This window comes from Octodon degus, unplaced genomic scaffold (genome assembly GCF_000260255.1).
Source record: "Octodon degus isolate 3935 unplaced genomic scaffold, OctDeg1.0 scaffold00137, whole genome shotgun sequence".
Classification (NCBI taxonomy): Eukaryota; Metazoa; Chordata; class Mammalia; order Rodentia; family Octodontidae; genus Octodon; species Octodon degus.
In genome coordinates, this window is record NW_004524713.1 from 253,157 (window position 1) to 273,332 (window position 20,176).

General features: G+C 42.2%; 1 protein-coding gene across 5 annotated transcripts in view; it reads right to left on the minus strand.

The window, feature by feature from the left end:
• The window catches only part of Astn2 (astrotactin 2), a 1,030,147-nt gene that overhangs the window by 62,128 nt on the left and 947,843 nt on the right, over window positions 1–20,176 (minus strand). The gene's annotated exons all lie outside the window — the stretch shown is intronic.

Sequence of the window (20,176 nt, forward strand, 5' to 3'; positions counted from 1 at the left end):
CCATGCCTTAGCCAAATGCATCCAAATGCCTGGACATCATTATCAAAAGGATTAGTCAACTGTCAAAAGCACAGGCTCTTAAAATGATGTCAATTAGTGTCTACCACTGACAAATCTTCCTTCAAATTTATCCCTGAAGAATAACTCAAAATCAGGCAAAATGCTAATACCTACCTTTGTAAGATTCTAAGGCCAAAGTGCAGTAGTGTGAAAAGACAAAAGAATTGTGTTTTCTTCCCATCCAGGGGGACTGTTTTAGCCTTGACTCTGCCATTAACTTCTTCAACTCCTTGAACAAGGCCTTTTTCTTGGAATTGTACTTTCCTTCTTTGTTTAATAAAACAGTTAGATTAAGGATAAAGGAGATTGATGTCACATGGGTACTCTTTACACACTGGTACTGCATTTGTGGATGTGATGTTGAGCTGGAGAGAAACCTAGACCAGTCCCAAGGAAAGGAGTTCTTTGTGTTATTAGTAACGAAGGTCATAGGTACAGGAAATGACATGTAACATAGTTGAGAAATCCAAACTCTATTATTTCTAAGAGTCTATTTAGCTATTCAATTCTAAGAAGTAGCTGAAGTTTACTATAAAGAGAACTCCACTAAGAACACAGAGCAGTAAAGAATACTAAAAAAATAATAAAAATAAATTTTAAAAAACTTAACTTTGTGGAATCTCAGAATCTACTTTAGCTCTTATCGGAATGAATGTACTATATACATTTGGGCAACCAAGTTCTCACCACTATGCATTTAGTTTGCAATTACACAAGGTGACAGTGTTGGAAGCATTATTAGTTTTCTGGAAAAAAAAAAGCACAGATGTACACAAAAATTGAATTGCAGTACTGTTTCTATGAAGTAAGAATTAAAAACAAATAAATGTTTTACAAAATAGAAATGACTATATTAATTATGGCTCATTAATATAATGTGATATTTTATATCCACTAACACATATGAAATTGTACAAAAGGATACTTACAGTTAAGCTAAGACACAGGCTATGGAATTACAGAATAATTCCAAACTTTTGGAGAAAAACATATGAATTTTAAAAGAGAAGGAAGTAAATATAGCAAATGCTTAATAGTGGCTCTGGTATGTAAGATTATGGGCACTTTTCTACTTATTTTTGCTCATCTCTACTTGTAAAATTATCTCCATAAACATATGTATATATTTTTTTTAAAAAAATCAATAAAAATTACTTAAAAATAGGTAAAGTAAATGAGCCAGAGTCAGTGGCTTCTAAGTTCTGGTCCAGTGCTAAAACTGGATTTGGAAGTAAAACTGGCATGTGAAGGGCTTTTTTTAAAAAAAATGTATTTGGTACAGGGTCTCACTACACAGCTCTGACTCATAGTGATCCTCCCATTTTCAGCTTCCCCAGCGCTGGAGTTACAGGCGTGCACCACCATGCTCGGTCTCAGTGGCCAGCTCAGAGAGTCTGGTTGTGGGGCTGGTGCCACCTATGCTGTGGTGGATCGAACCCCAGTTCCTGTGCTTGCCTGAGCAGGCGCTTAGTCTGCAGAGCTATCTCACCAGCCTGCATGTGAAGTATTTTACACCACACAGCATCAAATGGTCTGAGGCCTCCTACCCATTGCTTCCTTGTGCCCCTTCCTGCTTTTGTGGAGTCTCACTGACACTGTATTTGCATCTAGTTCTAGTAACAAACAAGGGGAGGAAGACTGTCCACTTATATTCCCTCTGTCTGCTATTAGGTTCAAGACACTATAGCAAAGCTGTTATGGAACAACTGTTCCAGCTGGGACTTGCACAGAACAAAACTCAGAGAGGAGCCACATGGCGCTTCTAATCAAGGAACCAGTTTAACAGACAAAATTTGTACTTTCTTATTGATCTTTCAAAGAAAAGTTTCATTCTTAATCAACACAGTTAAAAAGAAAGAGAAAACATTTTGTTTCTCTTCTAATGCATTACCGCTTGCTTGGCTGAGCCGCCTGGCTCATCCAGAGGTGCAGCCACACAACTCTACAGTAACGTATTTGTCCCTGTAGTACAGTACAAAGATCTGACAGGCAGTGAGATTGCTTTTCCACTTTTTTTTTTACAAAGCAAGGCACAGTTCATTGGCTTGTCAGGTAGATCCTGGATTAAGGGCCTACATCAGGCTAATGTCAGCAGCATGTAATTTTAGCTGCCTTCACAAGACGGACCTGAGACTGAAATCTATTTCCACCATTTGTTGTAAGTCCCTAAACCCCTTAAAGCCTTGCTTTTCTTTTTGGGATATGGGTTAGTAGCTCTTTTATAGGTTAAAGGTCTAAAGAGGAAAGCTATGAGTCTAGAAAGAAATAGAGATGTCTAGAACTGAGTCTTTCTGGAAGATATAGGTTAAGCAAAACCTATCTTTTTTTTTAATTTTTAGCATCTCATATTTATTCTGCTGACCTCTTACATCAATTTCCATCATAAACCAAAAGGATCTCCATCCCAACATCTATCAAAGCAGATCAATATATGATGTGTATTTAAAAAGAAAAGAGAGAGAAAAAACATGGGATTATTCACTGGGCGAAGTGAGGGTCTTGTTTCATTTGGTTTCTCAGGCTAAATCTGGCAGCTTATATTTGTTTTCCTTGAGTCTGGTTCCACGTCTGTCTACTTTCCAATTTATTTCCAATAGCCACCGAAAGAGTTGGCTCTTCATGAGGGAATGTAGTATGCTGGTGCCCAGCATTAAGTAAGTTCATCGAAGCCCAAAGATGTCTGATATTTTCAAATGGGCAGAACATACCAGGCATAGCTATGAGCTTCAAAAAAGCTTGGACAATGGATAAACGTGAACATGTCAGGTCATTAAGATTCATACAGCTCAAAGTTCTAAACAGTTTTAAGGTTTTTAGGTGTTTTATTTAAGGGCAGAATATATTTGTTGGGGAAAAGAAAGCTCTAGTTTAGTCCCACTGAAGAATGTGACTCATTTGAGTTATAACTATTCCCATCCAGCACATTACCTTCAATACCCGATTCTATTTGGGACTGTAGGTAGACAGGTGGCATTGAGAACGGAAAAAAAGAACTGTTATATAATGCTTTTCTTTTCTTTTCTTTTCTTTTCTTTTCTTTTCTTTTAGTACTTGTCTTTTTTCCATCTGACCTGTTAGACACCATCCCACAGCAAAACTGAAGTTAAGACTCCAACATTAAGAAGGGACAGAGATGATATTTGAACTCCTATTCTTTAACCTACAAAACCACACCTTTTCTTCTATGCTATGCTGCCTCCTAGAGAAAGTTTTAAGATGACAGTGCTAGAAAGTGAGCTTTTTCAAAGCTACTCAATTTACAATTGTATTTACACCACTCTTAATTCTATGGGTTTAAGGAATCAGACCATAAAAGAAATGGTCCCTGACCTTCCACAGCTTGTAACCTGACAACAGGAAGGGTTGTTAAGTACAAGAACAGACCCATAAAATAAATTATGAGATTGCTTTTCTTGGCAGTGTATTTGAGAAGGTTTAAGTACAGTGTAGATAGGGACAGGTGAATGAAGTGACCGTGCAGTGTCCTTCCCCATCAGGGGAAGTGATACTAAGGAAAGCCTTGGAGCTTCTCATGCACAAATGGTAATCAGTGCAGTTGAGCCACATGCACTGTAGTTCCACAGTGTACCATATTTCCCAGCTGGCAGCAGTTCAATAGATAAATAATGACATAGTAGAGTGGTTAAGAGTTTGGGCTTTGAATGTATACAACCTTAGACTTAATCTCAGTATATCCCAACTTATTGCTTGCTTCCAACAAATTCCTTAACTCTCTACATTTATTTTCATATTTGTATAAACATAATGGCATCTAATATAGTGTGGTGGACATCATACAAATATTGTATATAAGTTAATTAGCAAAGTGTCTAATAGTAAGAAATAAAATCTATTAATTGCCATTATTGCTATTATTATTATTATTATTATCATTTATTATTAAGACAAGATCTTACTATGTAGCCCAAGCTGGCCTCAGACTCCCAGTCATCCCCACCCTGAGCTTCCTGAGTGCTGGGGCTACAGGTTTGAGCCACCATGCCCACCTTTATTATTGTTTTTGTTGTCCTTCTTCCTGTCATCATAACTTTCTGCTGATACTATCTCAGTTTTCCACCAAGGAGTCAGGGCTTCCCTAATATCAGTTAAGATAAAGACCTTTAAGATTTTTAACCCACACTTCAAAGAAGATCAGAGAAGGAAAGTGGCATATCCATGGTCAAACCCAGAGTAGGAGGCAGATTTGGGACAAAAGCTTGTCTTGACTGCTCTGGTCCATGAGATCATTTATATCACCCAGATTATGAGATACTCAGAGAATTAAAGTCTTTCAAAGATGACTCCTGAGTTGTTCCTCTCAGTGACCAACTGTATCACTCCACATGTGACACATTTTCTGGGCACCTATTATTATGTACCCGGCACTGAGCTACAGTTACACCTTGCCATCATATTTTTTTGGTAAGTTCTATTTTTTTACTTATATTATTTTTAATAATTTTATTGAGAAACAAATAGCAATGAGACAGTTTCAAAACTGATTAGTAGGACAGTTTCAATAATTAATACATTGCATATTGTTGTCTTCTTAGTGGTTATTCATAGTACAAGATGCAGACATGATATCCTATCCACAAACACTATTAGAACAACACTTTCTATTCATTGACTTAAGAGAAAGTAGCTGTATATCTATCCTATTTTGAATATACAGATACAAAACGGTCCTTCATTTGTGTCCCCTTTTTTTTGTTTAGTTTTGTCAGAGATGGATATTCCATTGTCATTTAAATATTGTAGGTGTGTCCATTCAGCAAAATAATCCAATACAGTCCAGTCATCCATAACAGTAGTGGGTTATCTGTAGGACTGGCAATGTCAGAAGTTGTTGGCTTGAGCATTTTACAGCTCACCTGCCATCATTTTAAACCTCTTATTTCTGAGAAAGATACAGAGACCAAATGAAATAAAGGAGCTCAGTAATTTCTAATGTGTATGTTCTAAACTGGCTTGCAAATTAGCATATGTATGGAACTCCTGGGGTAAGGAAGCACATGAATGGGAGGAAGGAATCTGGGAATTGAGTTATCTCTACTACACCCACACTAATCGTCAGCCATACCAATTTCATTCTGATCTCTTTTTTTGTACGAGAATCGAACTCACAACCTTGTGCCTGCAAGGCAGGAGCGGTGCAAATGAACTATATCCCCAGCCCTGTATTTTGATATAATTCATAGTGGAGGTTTTATGTACTTCTTTTTAAAAGCTATTTGTACAAATTCTGTTTAAAAGCTTTACTGAAACTCTGAATGCTTAAAACGTTTGAATCTGAGACTGCGCCATATTCCCTCACCACAACACAGCGAAAGTGCAGCAATCTTCCACCCTCATTTGAGGATTTGCAGCTATTCAGGGGTCAGAGTCCAGAACCAAAGCTGGCTCTCTTACATCTGCATCTCCGGAGTGTGCCTTCCACTGGGCCACTCTGCCGAGGATGCCTCTTCCCCTCCTCCCTGGCATGGTATCATGACCTCATGGTAGAACCTTCCAAGAACCCAGGCTGCCGCTCTTGCCTCACCCAAGCCTGTCCAGGTCTCTAACATTCTTTTTCTGTTTTTCTTTCCTTGAAAACAGATAGGGAGTTGGGAGTCGCTGAACAGGAATGTGCCTGTTCCCCATCACAGCTCTTCTGGGGCTGTAACCCGAGTGCGCTGGGGCCAGACCCCCACACATTTCTTTATCCACTGACTTGAGCCTGCTCTCATTATGTTCCACAGAAAAGGTTAATCGTGATTCTGCAGCAGCTTCAGAAAGAACCAACAAAGCACAGAGCAATTTTCCTAAATGCTCCACCCCCTGCCTCAATTCTCTCCCTCCCGCCCTCCCCTTTCAGCACTCCTGCAAACCCTCTTTCTCCTTGTTTTCCTTCTTTCTCCTCTCCCTCTCCCTTCTGATTGGGTTGAGGTCAGAGTCAAAGCTAGCCACAAGAGCAAATTGAAAACAGGTTGGGAGAAAAGCAGAAAAGAAAATTCCAAAATGGAAAAGAAGGGGGGTGTGCAGTGAGTTATTTAGCTCAGGTGGAGAGCAAGGTCCCCAGCTCAGGACTCCACACGTTTTTCAGAAAACACCAATGGGACTTAGAGGCCTCCTGGCTGGCTTCACGTTACCTGCAGATGCTCTGCCCCGGAGGCCAGGGAGGCTTTGCACCTCCCTACCTTTCCACTTCTACTTTCCTCCGCTTGGGCAGAGGCAAACCTTCTTGCAAGACTTCATCAGTGTCAGAATACAACCTTCTTGTCCTCACAACTATCAGCTGCTGCTGCTTTGTTTCTTGCAAAATATGATTAAGTCTGAAGAGTCCATGTGCTATCCTTCTCACTTTCATCATCAGGGCAACATGAGGTACTGGAAGGAGAGTGTGTCTGCAAGGGCCTAAAGGTTGGATTTTAAAGTCAGGCTCACCCCTTAAGTACCAAGTATTTTAACTAGGGATGTGTGATTCAGCTCTCCAAGGTTGCTCTTCATCTGGAAAGGAGATGAACATATCCATTTCAGAGACCCAGATAAGGAATGAATGAGACAATATATGTAGTAAACATGGATAATACACTACACGGATGGGTTACAGATGTGACCATCCCCTATCCCTACTGACCTCCTCCCCATTAGGAGTCATCCATCTTTCTGGTGGCAAACTTACTAGTGGTGAAATTCATTTGTTTTTAGGTACATAACACGATATTTAATTCCTTTTGGTTTTATAAAGGGAGGTAATTTAGGAACAAAAGAAGAAAAGAGGAGGAATAGAAGTGATCATTTATGTCTTATATAGTGTCAGATACTTAAATTGTTGGTTTACAACATTCAAAACAACCCACTGGATTAATGAAGTAGGTTGACTGTGCTTTTTATGGGTGAGAAAAGTTCAAGGAAGTTTAAGTATCTTCCTTTCAAAGATCCATCTAGGAAAGGTAAAGTGAATAACCAGGCCATTTGGATTCCAAGGTCTCTGCTTTTCCCATTCTATTTGCCTTCAGGCTGCGAGATGTTTAAGGTAGGAACTGGGTTTTGATGGATGTTACTGGCACCCAGAAGAAGGCTGGACGGGCCACTGTTTACAGAATTCTGTGAAGCTGCACTTCAGCAGTTGACTCACTGATCCGTTCCTAGTCTCTCAGCACCATTACCAGGTGCTGAAAGTCTTTCGAGAGAGCCAAGACACTTCCTGCATGAACTGTTAGCAGCAAACAGGACTTGCATGGCACTGAACAGAAGACAGTGACACAAATAAGGGCTCTAATAAGCAACAGTAGTTTAGCAAATATTCATTAAGAATTGATAAGGAACTTTTGGCTCATCTTCATACCTAGTGTCTAACGGGAACCACTGGTGTGATGCATTGAAAATTTCCTTCTTCTTTCTGCCAACAGCACCTCAGTTTTTCACTGAGTAGTCAAGTCTTCCCACGCTCAAACCACATAATTTAGAGCTAAAACCTCTTTCATTCTTCTGAGATTTGCATGTGATTAAGGGCTAGTCATTCTGTGGCAGAGGCAAAAAGGAAAAATGACCCAGGACTGACCAATGAGACTAACACCTGTGACGCCAACCAAAGTATGGTCATATCACTTGAAGTTCTGGACCCAGTCTGTCTGATGCTCTGTTTACCCTTCGATATTTCAGGTACATGAGTTAATACTTTTCCTTTTCCGCAAAGATCATTTCCATTGTTGTTGTTGTTAATTGCAACCAGAGTCCTGCAAGGCACAAATCCTCAGATAAGTTTTGCAATTATCCTTTTACAGTTTTAAGAAATTTTCACAGCAAGCTGATCTAAAATGAGCCCCCAGAGATCTCATGGAGAAACAAGGCTACAATTCAAATTCAGCTCTGTCAGACTCCAAAGCCTAAGCCTTCCTGTCATGAGACACTGCCTGCGACGAGGAACACCAGGAGTCCACTTCCCCACAAGAATGAACTTAGTAACTCCCCGCTCCTGTTGCCTCAGATGCTCTGTCTTCAATGTCTGTGCTTCCCTCCTGCCATCTTTCCTCTTCTGCTAACATGTCAAACATGCTGCCACCACAGGGCCTTTGTCCCACTGGTGTCAATGCCAGAACAGCTCATCTTTTGGTTTACCAAGATGCCTGTTTAATGTCCCATCTTCATAAAGGCTTTCTTGCATTTGTGCGGTGTACAGGAGCATCCACTGTCAGCCTCTGTCCCCTTGCCTACTTTATTTTTTCTTTAAAAACCTATTGCTGTCTCTTAAGTACTGACGGATTGCTGCATTAGCTGCACAATCTCCACCATAAGCCCCACTGGGAAGGGATGTCGGCCTGCTAGAAGGGTGCCTGCAGATAGCACATTCTCCGTGAATGTTTAGTGACTGAATATATAAACTACAGACTCTAAACTGAGCTAACTCTGAACTACTGTATTGAAATACTTTATGTTGCTTTGTTTTTGTCTTTGTCCTTGTTATTTGGTTTTGGTTTCTTTTTCTGCTTTAAAAATAAATGAAAATATAATGAAATGACCTGAGTTAACAGCTGTGAACAAAAACACAAGGAATACCTTAGTTAGAGTTATCTTAAAAGCAGAACCTAAGAAATGGCTGTGGGCAGATAGTTTATTTGAAAGGTGATCCTAGGAGGCATGGATGTGTCATTCTTCCTATGGGAAAAGGAAGAGTGAAGCAAAGCAGAGGAAAAGTACATAGAAAGGTACATCATCAGGTTTGCTACTATGAGCAGTATTGGCTCAATTCCGCTGGGACCTCAATTCACTGTCACAAGAAGTGACAGTGATCGGGGGCCTGCCCAGTAGCTCAGTTGTTTAAGTGCCTGCTTAAACAAAGCACTCAAGCTCAAGATGCTGTGGTTCAAACCCATATACTCAGGGCAAAGCAGAAATGCCCTAAAGGCATCTTCTGGCCTCAAAAAAAAAAAAAAAAAAAAAAAAAAGAAGTGACTGTGATGTCCCCCCAGAGTGGTTTGTCTAGAAGTCAAACAACTAAATAGTGTTTTCTGTCTGGTTCCTGCTCCCTGGTAGTTGAGACCCCTTGCCCACGGTGTTCAGTTCCTTACATATCTTAGCTATGCAGGCACAGGGACCCAGCATGCTCTCTCTGCTTTACTGTGGAACCCAGAGTGAAAGTGAGCATTCGAGACCCCAGCAGCACAAGCAGCACCTGTGTGTGCACAGAACTGGTCACCACTGCTGTAGATGAAAAGCCAAGGCCAAGAAGATATGGCATGGCCTCAGAGCTTCTGCCACAATGACCTCGTCTGTGCTTTTGAGGAGTCTGTAGAAAGGACAACCACAGTGTGTTCCTCGATGAGGTCTAGAAAGAACTAATCTCCACTGTTGGTACTAGACACCCACTCAGGGCCAGGGAAAGGATTACAACTGTGCACGTAGCTCTGAACCACACAAACAAAGCCCTTTGCTTGTGGTGTTCAGAGCTTAGCAAGGGAGAAGTGCAAGGCTGGCTTTTACATGAGACCCACCAAGGAGTCCTGCAACTTATTATTAATGCTACAGAATTTAATAATATTACCTCCAGCATTAATATGCACTTGGCTAATCGAGCCTTTCCTTTTCTACAGTTGGGTTAATTAGGGCCATAAAAGCTCTCGTCATCCACAGTCTTGAGGACAAATGATGCTAATGCATTTGGCTGGAGCGGGGATTGCTAACATGTGTGAGGGGACCTGATTTGGGGACTGGACTAGGGAGGAGGAGAAAGGGAATTCAAGCCTCCCTCCTGCTGCATCACTCTTTAAGGACCACAGGGTGTGTTCCTGGCCTTCAGAGTACTCATTCACACAGGGTTTACTTTCCTTTTTAAAATTGCATTCCCAAATGTTACACATTGTGAAGCGGAAAGAATCGACAGAGAAGTACAAAATGTGCTTCTCATCCGATTCTCAGTCCCTCTAACACTTCCAACCTTCTGTGGGCCGAATGCTTCATTCAGCATCTCCGTCTCTGTAAGAAGGCAAGAACCATGAGGTTGCCGAGGGAGTCCCTGGAAGCATTTCGCTCCACAAATGTGATGAAGCAGTGCAAGCAGGGTTGTGCTGGCAGGGATGGACCTATTATTCTCGTCTTATGGAGAACAAAAAGGGGGCTCAGAGAGTTGGGGCAAGTTGCCTACCGCAGAGCTACTACACAGTGAAGCTAGGATTTGAACCCAGGTTGATCTAATTTGAAAGCTTGCGGGTTTTCTCCCCTGTGGCCTCAGTCTCCTTGATTCTGAAATGAGCATGTTGGTACCTACTTTGCAAAAGTCTTCTGAAGAATGAATTAGGTCTATAAAGACACTCTACAGTCTGCAAAGCATAATATGCAGGAAAGGGGCTATTGGTAAGAGATATCTGCACTGTACAAGTGTAATGATAAAGTTGTCAGAGGAAAGTATTTCTGGAATTGGAGGAAGAGGAGGAGTCCTTGTGGAAGTAGCAAGACATATCAATGTCCCTCCCATCAGGACACAGCAGAGCACACAGCGTGACAGAAAAGGCCCTTTATCATCTTGGAACGTAGCCATTCATGACACAGAGGGATTTCAGTGCTAACAAGCTAACTCTGTTCATATAAAGAAGAGTTGGGGCATTAGTATACTGTAATTCAGTCAAATTTAGGGATAACTTCCTGAGATTGGAGCTCTTTTCTTTCCAGGTCTATGAAGAGTTGCTTCCCCTCTCTTTCTTCAGTTCAGCCACAGTTCCACCTCTTCCCAGTTTTCTGCACCACCCCATCTAATGGAAACCCACACTGCCTGCTCCCAATTTATACATCCTTGTAGAACTCTTATTTTCTTCCATAACTAGTGACAACTTACAGTCATGTGTCTGTCAGTTTATTTATCTTTTTCTTTTCTTTTCATTATCAAAACATTAACTCCATGAGTTGAGAAACCTTGTTCATTTTATTCAGGATCTCCCTAGTGTCAGGAAGAATTTGGGGAAGACAATAATTACTCCTTAATGATCCAAATGAGGGGCTGGGAAGACAACTGATGACTCAGCCAAGACTTTGCAAATGTTTTGAGAAAATCCCTCCTCATCCTCTCAGTTTTAGCTTATTCTCATTATCATTTAAAAAGCTCCTACTTCCCAGCCACTGCTTCTGCCCTGCAAGATCTAGCTCCCCTGCCTGCGGGATGGGATTCCAAGTTCCCCGCACCTCCCTACGCTGCAGTCCTGAATTCACCGTCTCTAATTGCCTACTTAGCATTCTTCACCTTCCCCTCTGGACTGGGAGGATCTATGGAAAAGTTTCTGGACTGTCTTATTCACTGTCTTAGCCACAGTGCCTGCCTGGCCTTACTCAGAATGAAGGAGTCAATGGATGAGCACACTTCCCTCCCAGCTGGAAGAAAGCCTAAGCGGTGGGAGAAGAGGGACGCTGAGTCTTCTTTTTACATCATCTTTCAGTATTGCTGGAAGAGCAATCGCATGGACTCACCGGATCTTATGCAAAAAGGGACCAAACAGCGACTTGGATAATTGGCCACTGCCCCCAACTCCCTGTGAGACTCTCTACAAATCAGTTCATTCTGCTCTGCCAAACAAAATGACCATGATATAAGGAGTGTTCACCAATCTCTCTCTGTAACCCTTACTTGATTCAATCTTGCACATAAGTCCAACATTCCATCTCCTTTTTCTTTTTCTCTGTCTTTCTCTATCAAATCGCTCCTTCAATTTTGGCAACCCTTGTCTGTCTGGCTGCCAGATCTTCACACACCAGGAAACTTTCCCAATTAGTATTATTGCTTCTTGTTGTCTGCTCAACCCTAGCATTTCTGGCCAGCCAAGCCTTCTCCTGCATTGTGGTGACCATCCACACTGACTACCTATTATACCCTTGGCTCACCTTTCCCTTTCTCCCATGAAGAATGCCTTTCTCTGTCCACAACCCTTTCCTTCAATCAACTCCTTACTGCCCACTAAGAATGTCCCTCTGTCGCACCATATTTAGGCTCTGTGACTGTAGGCTATGGGGGAACATGACCCGATGGACAAGAAAATTCCCTTTCGTGGACTGGAAACCAAAGCTTAGGAAAGGAATGTCTACCTGAGGAGTTACTGGGACAAGATCGTGCATGTCCTAATTTGTGATCCTGAGTGTTGGAAGCTGTATAAGTGCTCTTGTCTGTTCTTCCAGGCTGTGAGCTGACCATGACTAATACAGCTTCCCAGCTGCTACACTGAAGTGCCCTCCAAGAACACTGCATTGTGAAGCCCTCCACACCTTTACTGAGTTAGAGGAATTCACTAAGACACTTGGCCAGAGAAAAAGAGCAGAAAAACACAACATTGTGCTCAGATTGGGTTTGAATCCTAAGCAAGTCTTAGACTCTAAGAGTGCCTTGATTTTATTTTAATGTATTAAGTACACAGTCTGCAGGGTCTCACTACACAGACCAAACTCGCGGTGATCCTTCCTGTTTTTCAGCCTCTCAAGCGCTGGGATTTCAGGCGTGTGCCACCATGCCCAGTCTGACTTGATTTTGTTAAACCCCATTTTGCACAACTCCAAAATGGATCTGAAAGTTCTTACCCCAAGAGAACCAATGGAACTATAAAAAGAATCAGTTTAGGCAGTGGGTGTAAAGCAGTCAGCATACTTTCTCGCACATGGTAAACACTAGGTGAGTGGTAGCTTTCTTGTTATTTCTGTGATGAAAAATACAGTTCATGACACACTCCATATGAGGTAAGCAGAGAAAAGATGTCAACAAATGAGAGAAAGTGAGATCCTCTTTGGAGGGAGTGCTTCCTGATCATGGCAACACACGCTATGTGCCCAGAATGCCCACAGAATAATTAGAAACTTTATTTTCTAATTATGACCCTCAAAAACTGCAATTAGTAGATATCTATGATATTTCTGGTACCTGAATCAATCTCTGTTTTCCTTCCTCTTCCCTAAATGGTAGGAGAACCTGACATGCAGACACAAGTCTGACTAACACTCTCCAAAGGCCAACTTTGGGGAAACCCATGAAAGAACCAAGGGAAATGAGGGGGATCTTGAGCTAACTGCCTAACTTGGGTGTCTTTGTGCATGGATCCATGCATACTCACACCAGTGAACTCTGCCTGCCTAGTCTGTCCCTGGAGGCAACCAGCCTCCAGAAGGGTGGAGAGGAGGCCTGGGCAAAGATGAGTCAGGTTTTCTGGTCATGTAAGAAACACCATTTAACCAGGCTGAAGTGAATCACTGAGGAAAGAGGTGGGACCTGGAAGATGGCAAAGAGAGATCTCTTCCAAATCTCTCTGTGAGTGTGTGTGTATGTATGTGTGTGTGCACACCTCTCTGTGTGTGTGAGAAAGAGACAGAGAGAAAGAGACAGAGACAGAGACAGAGACCAAAGCACAAATAGAGCAAAATAGAAAAATAGATAATAGGATGACTGGTGAGATAGCTCAGTGGACTAAACACCTGCTTTGGCAAGAGCAGGAACCAAGGTTTGATCTCTGGTCCCACATGCACCACTGGCCCTGCCCCTGGGTGTGCTGAGCCAGCCACTGAGTCCTGGTGTGGTGGAGCACACCTGTAGTCCCAGCTCTGGGGAGGCTGAAAACAGGAGGATCACTAGGAGTCCGAGCTGCATAGTAAGACCCTGTACCAAATACATAAATAAAAAAAGACAATATAAAACATGAAGATAAATATTTTGTGAATGGGAAAGGGACAAGGGGTAAAGTGGGGAGGAGAAGAAGAAGAGAAGGGAAGTGAAAAGAATTAATATGTGTTACATAGCAACTCACGATTAAGATAAAAATGACTGTGTACTGCAAACATGTATTAATAAACATAAAACTTTAAAAACAAAAGGATGGGAGGAAGGAACGACCTCACAAGACACCAATGCCCTTATTTTCCAACCAAGGTGACTTTAGTGACCTCTGATCCCACACTTCTCAGGGGCAAATAATTGCCGAAGCAAAGACCAGAGAGTTCCGAGGTGGCCACCATTGCCTCTATCCAACTCTCCTCCTCTAGCCCTCCCTACCACATACAGATTGTTTTTATTCTCTATTAAAATGACTCCCTTGCCATCCATTTATATTAAAATTTTCCTTTAAATAGAAAACATGGAACCAAGTTCTCTCTCCAGTCTACAATGAAAGCTATAAAATGGTTCTCTAAGCTTGGAAAATTTAGCTGGTCAGTTTTTCCTACTGTTTAATACCTGCCTTGGGTTACACCAAATGAGTAAACACATTTTATAAGCTTCTAATTCATACCTAACCATGTGAGTTTCTACATGTGTGTGTGCAGGTATGTCCAGAGCAGGGCAGGATCACCACCCTCAGTGTACACGCACCTACATAAGGTAGAGGCTCCAGGGATCCACAAGTCTCTAAAGGTCACGGCCCCTCTCTCTATAGTCACGTAGACTGATCTCACGAGCTTAAGTAGTACAGTGCCCCATTCTGTTCTGCAAGGCCCTAAAGCCACAGAGATCCTGACACACCATGTCTTACGGAGATTCATTTTATAGACTGGAAGACTGAAGCTCAGAGATATGGCTGTCCTATGCATTTTTTTCCTGCACATCATAAGACAGACAAGGGAAACTAGCACTCTTTCCTTTAGATACCTTGCTTCCACATAGGTGATAACTGTCCTAACATTCTGGTCTGTCAGAGCAGCACACTTGTTTAGCAGTTAGTATCGCTCTCTGGTGCCTCCAATTAAAAGCCTTTAGATTCAGTGGCATAATGAACTACAAGATGTGCATGAAAGCACAGATTTCACATCTTCTGCAAGTAACTGAAATAATGTACATTCTTGATAAATACTGACACTCCTAGTGCATCAGAAACGTCCTAATATGTATATGGAGCATCACTATCCAGGAGAGCGAAATGATTTTCCTAAATTCACATCATACGAGGCAACAGATAAGACTAGGGGTGATCTTGACCTTTTATTCTGTGTCCTATACTCTGCCAATTACTTTAATCAGGTGGAGGCTGACTGTTGAAAGAACCATCTGGAGGTGCAGCCGTGGTCTCTCTGCTGTGGAGATACAACGTTGGCTCTTGTCCAACTCCTCCCCAGCACCCAGCTTGCCTCCCTGCTCCTGCCTTTCCTCACTCAGAACCAGGTGGGCATAGTGGATGTAGAGGGTCACCAGGTTCATTTGTAAAGCAAATAAAAACAAAACCCAAGCTAAAAGTCTGCTTCTGCAGGCAAAGCAGTTTTTGGATGCCAGCAGACTGGGGTTTCCTGACTTTTGTATCCTCTCACCATTAAAATAGGAATAAAAATACTCTGAGTTGGAAAGAACATTCTAAGGGTTCAATGTGATTGCAAATGTCTATCTCAACACCAACACCTAAGCACAGACCATGTTCCCCACAACAAGTGTCTATGGATCGGGGACATTCCTGTTGGTTGAGATCTTTAAAGTGCATGTGGTACTTTCTTATCCATCAGCTTTCCACCATGGTCTATGATAATCAAGCCATGCAGGAGCTCACTGCTGCTCCTGTTAGGGCTGCTTCTGCTGACTCTTTGCTCCCTGCATTTCCCTAATAAGGCCCTCTTTGGCGCTTCTTAAGTATGTTCCAGGGACTCTGTTATTGCTATATTCTCAGCCTGGAGTAGTCTTTGCCTGCTTTTCCATATGCTTCACTCCCTCACATTGTTAAGTTCCCTGCTTAAGAGTTTCCTCTTTGGAAAAGTAGATCCTGATCCTCTTAAGTAGGAAGGCATCCCCTGTCCTCTATCCCAATACCTACTTTATCTGATTTTTTTCCAAGTGTATATTACTCATTGAAATCATATTGAATATCTATCACTTTATCATCATCCTCACTCTCAACTGGAATATAAACTCCATGACTAGAGCCCATTGGCAATGTATCCTCAGGCTCTAGAACAGTGTTGCTACATAGTAGGTACTTGATAGGTGGGTATCATATAACTCAACTCATTGTTCCTTATGAAATCCCAGAGCCTGGGCCAGTCAAATAGCTCAGTGGGCTGAAGTACCTGCAAGCAGGTGCAGGGGCCAGGGATTTGATCCCCAGGCCTGCCAAGCCAGCCCCGCCCCCAGGGCATGCTGAGACAACAATTGAGACTGGGTGTGGTGGTATGTGCCTGTAATCCCAGCTCCTGGGAGGCTGTAAACAGGTGGATCACTATGAGTCCAATCTAGTAGTGAGACCCTGAACACCCTGTAAACTCTTCCCTAAAATACAAAAAACAAAAAGAAAGAAAGAAAGAAAGAAAGAAAGAAAGAAAGAAAGAAAGAAAGAAAGAAAGAAAATCCCAGAGCCTGACCAGGATGGCTTTCTGATTCTCCCTTACACATGAATAGACTCAGGCTCTGGGAAGTAAACAAACATCTCCAAAGCTCCTCCACTGGTAGGTGACAGAGGCAAAGCTGACAAACTGAGCTGCTAGATTCAATCTAAAGTCCTGTCTGCCACAGTTATGGCTTAGAGCAAGACTGCCCCACAGTGACCTCACACACATATGGATGGGTCTTCTGGGAGAAGACTGAGCCTGAGGAAGATGACACTGGCTGTGAGGAGGTGTGGCCCTGTCACTGTGGGCATCACTGGGAGGGTGAGTGTCCATATCCAGCGCCCCCTTCGCTCTGTCTCCTCGCTGTCCTGGTCTGAACAGCTTTCCTCCTCCCAGGTCCCCACCAGGCCATTCTTCCTTGACCCCACCAGACCCTGAACTGAAAACCTGAGCATAAAAAAAACCTTTCCAGCTTTTTTAACTTGTGGGTGTCAGGTATTAAGTATCAATGGTAAGGACACAATGGTAAGGACACAATGGTAAGGACACTAAGATATCCACAAATTTGTATATTTTATTATCCTCCTTTACCTCTAAGTTGACACTGAAAAATAAATGTTATTTGGAATTCTGCCTCCTAGACAAAAAGCCACAGGAGATGGCAGTGTGAGGAACAGCTTCTCCTTGTGCCCCCACCCAGTCAGTCCTTACTAGAGCCCTGCACATAAACAAGAACCCCTGCTTCTTTGCTGGGAGTAGGCAGTCCAGCACCTGTGTGCCAGAGCAGCCTCCACAGCCAAAGGGAGGAAAGGACTGGTAACAAATTTGGAGGATATGGAAAGAGGACATAGACAGGGTTGCTCTCTTGCTGGAGCCATCCCCAGGCTCTGGAGAGTCAGGCAGCAGAAGTCTAATTATCCTTTCAGAATAATTTCCGCTCTATAAAGAGGTGATGACTTACCTCATTGCCCGAGCTTTCCATTTGCCTACCAGCGATGGCCAAGTGCTGCAAGGGCGGGAGCTACTCACCGATTCTCCAACTCTCTGGAGAGGAAAGGAAGCCAGGTTTGGACTTGGGCTGTGTTTTGGCTTATGTTTTACTTTGTGACTCACCTGCTGTCTGTGGCCCTCCATTCCCTCATCTATTTAAGGAATTTGTGGGCCTAGAGGAATTCTGGAGTTATAGTTGATGGTTTATGGTATATATAGCAAAAGGCATGTATTACAGTACGCGTCAGATATCAAAGCCCTTGCCATAGGCCAGCCACTGTGTCTGGGGCTCTACACACAGGATCTTCTCATTCTTACAGGAGGACTGTGAGGCTGGGGTTATGATACTCATTTTGCAATTGAAGAAACAGACACGTGACGTCAATGAACATCTTCAAACTCACACAGATAGCACCCATGTTGAGATTAGACTTGATTAGATTAATTCTAATCAATAAATTGGATTAGAATTCTGAAATATGTATATTCTTAGTATTGTGTTCCTCTCAAGTGCAGAGGTGACACATTGGCCCTTGACAGCCTCAAATGAAAGCAGGGGCTTTGAGACACCATTGAAATGATTCTCCTACTTTCCAAATTTAGAAAAAAAGGCACAGAAAGAAAAGTGATTTACCTGAGGCCAGGAAGCTGGATAAAAAGACTGCCTCATAGAACCAAATAAGACTGTTCTGCTGAACAAGATGGAAGATTAAAGTCCTAACAGTCTATAATCCATCATTACTGTCCAGTTAGGGAGAGAGTGGGCCAATGTTGGTCCAAAGGTCACAGCTTCCTAGGCTTCCAGGATGCTCTGGACCACAACATTCCTGTAGCACAGCACTCAGGGCCAGCACCTACTGGATATTCAAAACACTCACATAAATCAATGAATGAGTTTATGTCCAAGCCAGACTCAGTCCTCTCTTGTTATGTGCAGCCCCTTTGTACAGCAGGCTTTTCTTCACTCTTGCTTCCTTGTCGTATACATTCTTTCTGTCTTCCAAACACAGTCCTTAGGTCCAAATCAAGACTCACATTTATTTCTACTACCTTTCCTTTCTTCTACTGTAGTACACAAAAACATTATTAACTTACAAACTTGAAGAAGTTTCACAACATTTTAAAGCCTCCAATTCCTCATGTATGAAGCAGGCATAAATAATAAAGTACCCGCAGTCGCTGTGAGGCTCCGCGAGGTCAGATGCGTTTCTTGAGGCACGAATTACACACCTGCTCCATGATGCTGGTGCCATGGGCAACCTCTGCATCATCTCACCCAGTTATAAGCCTGCAGCAATTTCATGATGCCCATTCACTCCTCTGGACCTTTACTTTCCATTGAACGTGCCTTTTTAACATGGCCAGTTGACAGCCTATGAAGGTGTGTAGGTACACGTGTACATACCAAAGAATCACCACTTGGGAAGTCCTGGCTCAGAAAGAGATTACACACCTTGGCACCCACACATGATCTTTTACAATTTACAAAGTACATTATTTCTTTCTGCATTTTGAACTGTATTTGATGATACTTCCCTGGAGCATTAGCTATAGCTGAGAAGCAGAAATGGGAATTGACTTGACATAGCCAAAGGGGAAAATGTACAATTACTAGGAAGGACATAAGATTGGGAGCGAGGTCTAACTCCCTCTTCAAATGAGTTTTCTACAGCATCTGCATGTGCACGATAAAGGAATGGTTACAAAGCCAAATAAGGAAGTGATTCCATTACAGAAATTCTGAGAAAAAGGCAAAAGTCAGGGCTCTCAGAAGCAGAGGTCATCTTGAAGATGCTCCATGAAGGCCTCTTCCAAATACAGGAAGAGAACCAATTTCTGTTTCTGACTCTATCTTGATATAATGGTACCAGAATGAGCAAGGAACCAGCACACCCTTCATGGCAGAAGCAAGGGCATTTAAGACAACCAGAGCTGGTGCCTGCTGTACCATATTTGGACACACCTTCCCTTCAGACTTCTGGTAAGACCATGTGAGATGATGCCCTTGTTTAAAGCAATTTGAGTTGAGATCACTGCTACCAGAGCCAAGGATGTCCTGGTCCCTTCTGGGGCTCATACATATAGTCTGTGCTCCAGTGCAGTCTTCACTTAGGATGTTGCAGAGTATGAAGAAGGAAATCAGCAATCATTAGTCACTGATAAGAAATATCAGATGTTTAAGAGTATTTGACATTTTTGATTATGTATGCTAATAGGCTTCAATTGTTATTAAGGGCTAGAATCACTTGGGTCAGTCTTGTTGAAATGAGGATTGTGGGATACCCTTTCAGAATGGCTGGCCCAACAATTCTGTCTGGGGTGTAAGAGTTTAAATATCAAATAAGGTCTTAGGTAATGTTACTGCTGCTCTGGATACCACGTTTTGAGAGAAATAAATTCAGTGAATTGCATAATAATTCCCTCACACTGAGTTGTGTATAAATGTAGTTTTATTATATTTATATCTGAACCTTTTCTACATTCATTAATTTTTTACATCCCTATTTTTATTTTTATTGGGACATGTTTGCATTACATAATATTTCACTAGTGCATGTCTGACATACATAATGAAAACATTCATTATGGGGATTGGTACATGTACATGTGGCATCTTAATCCTTTTTCCTTGCCCTTCCTTTCCCTCTCTCTCCATCCTTAGATCCTGCTCCCATCAGTTAAAGGTCTGCCTTCCTATGTCCTATAATCTTTTACTTTTCTCTTTATCTATTTTCTTGGTTTCTCATACAGGAGAGAGCATTTAATATTGAACCCTCTTGATTGATTTATTCCACTTAGCGCTATGGCCTCAAGGTGCGTCCATGTTCCTATATATGACTCATCTTCCTCATCATCCACCCGTTGATGGGCATACAGCCTA